General features: G+C 42.7%; 1 long non-coding RNA gene across 1 annotated transcript; it reads left to right on the top strand.

Moving 5' to 3' along the window:
• The first annotated feature begins 346 nt into the window (after positions 1-346).
• LOC111951540 (uncharacterized) lies at positions 347-1732 on the top strand. Its single transcript, XR_011474023.1, has 4 exons — positions 347-719; positions 1021-1101; positions 1207-1273; positions 1420-1732. It is a non-coding gene; the product is annotated as an uncharacterized lncRNA (long non-coding RNA).
• Positions 1733-1740: the final 8 nt, after the last annotated feature.

Here is a 1740-nt window from a genome sequence, read left to right as displayed (position 1 = left end):
GAATGTTATCAGTGAAACTGATACAAATATATCCGTAAAGTGGCAGTCTGGCAGAATAGTAATATTGACAGTGCCTGGTATTTATGCGGTTTTTCGTCTTGAATCTTGTTTGGGGCAGCTCTTGCAGAGGGGTCACTAGCTGGCACAACCACACAAAATCTGTCATAAAAATCTAACCCTAACATTAACCACACTGCTAACCCTAATACCTAACCCTAACCTGGCCCACTCTAGCAGTAATCCCGCCAGTTCTGCCTCCAGGACAAGACTCATCCCAAAAAAACGTCCCAATAAACGTCAACCTGCGGTCCTTATTAAAGTGTTATTTCCTGGTTTGTGTCCTCAACCTGATCTGGAGCAGACACCATGCCTGTTGTCCAGGGGTCACAGTGCTTGTAGACGGAGTACAGACACAGCCCCGCAAACACAGAACACAACATGATGACCCACAGTCCTAATAGGTTTATGTAGAGAGACCTGGGAAGAGAATACAGAGAGAGAGAGAGAGAGAGAGAGAGAGAGAGAGAGAGACAGAGAGGAGTGACAGAAAGAGGGGATAGAGAGAGAAAGGAGAGAGAGAAAGAGGGAGAGAATGGGGAGAGAGAGTTTATCAGAAAGACGAATAGGCTACTTTTTTTTTTACATATATCAGAAAAATAGACACGTCAAAAATGAAGATCAAATCCAAGTCGTATCATAAATCTGAGAACACATTCAGGGTGAGTGTTGTTGGGAAACTGCAGCACAGTTGTTAGCATAGCTAGCGACGACTGCTTAGCTATTGCATTTAACAAATATTTGTTACTATGCATAGCTATCTCGTATGCCTTGTTTTCGTAATGTCTGAACAGTTTCAAATTAAACACGTTTTCCTGTTGCTACGTTGAATGAACCAACAAGCGTAGCTGCTTGGATATGTTGAATATTATATGTAGCCTAGCTGAGTCATTTCATACTGTATCGCTCACTAACGTTAGTAGACCACAGAAAGTAGCTAACTCTCGATCGTTTGTTTTACAGTTTCTCACGTTTGCTGAACGGCTTGCCAATGTCAATATCGATGTCATCCATCGCATTGACAGAACTGAGAGTTATAATGAGGTATGTATTCTCTGTGAGACTGCAGATCCCCTATTAAACATGTTAAAAAATACGTTTTTGTCGTTAACATCATTCCATGGCATGTAACAGTGTTTTCCGTTGTAGGAGGTAGACACTTACTTTTCAGAAGGACTGACAAAATGGAGGGACCTGAATTTGACAGAGCATTTCAGTGAGTACATAACACAACTCATCACACCAAGGAGCTTCACTACTACTATCACGTCTGGCCCAATACATTGCCTTGTCAAGCTTACAAACATGTTCCCATGAGCAGAACCCAGTGACCAATCTGAAACCCATTCACCTGTTCCTCAGCCACCTTCCCGAGGGAGGTGTCCAACAAGAGCCAGTCCTTCAACCTTCTAGTGTTCCATCAGAGGTCTATAGTGGACAGCCTGAAGACTCACCTTAGTACCAAGAACAGCCTTGCCTGCCAGTCTCTACTGGAGTATGTACCTGAGATTACTGTGTGTGTGTGTGTGTACCTGAGATTACAGTGCGAGGCTGAGGAGGATGGTACAAACTATGAATAGGAATATGTTCTTTAGAATATGTTCCTAAATTTGCCAATAAATAAGGCACACAAGCTTCATGTCACGTGGAAACAAATGTCATGTTTGTTCATCATTGGCAACC

This window comes from Salvelinus sp. IW2-2015, linkage group LG24, assembly GCF_002910315.2.
Source record: "Salvelinus sp. IW2-2015 linkage group LG24, ASM291031v2, whole genome shotgun sequence".
Lineage (NCBI taxonomy): Eukaryota > Metazoa > Chordata > Actinopteri > Salmoniformes > Salmonidae > Salvelinus > Salvelinus sp. IW2-2015.
This window is presented reverse-complemented; position numbering and strand designations above follow the sequence as displayed.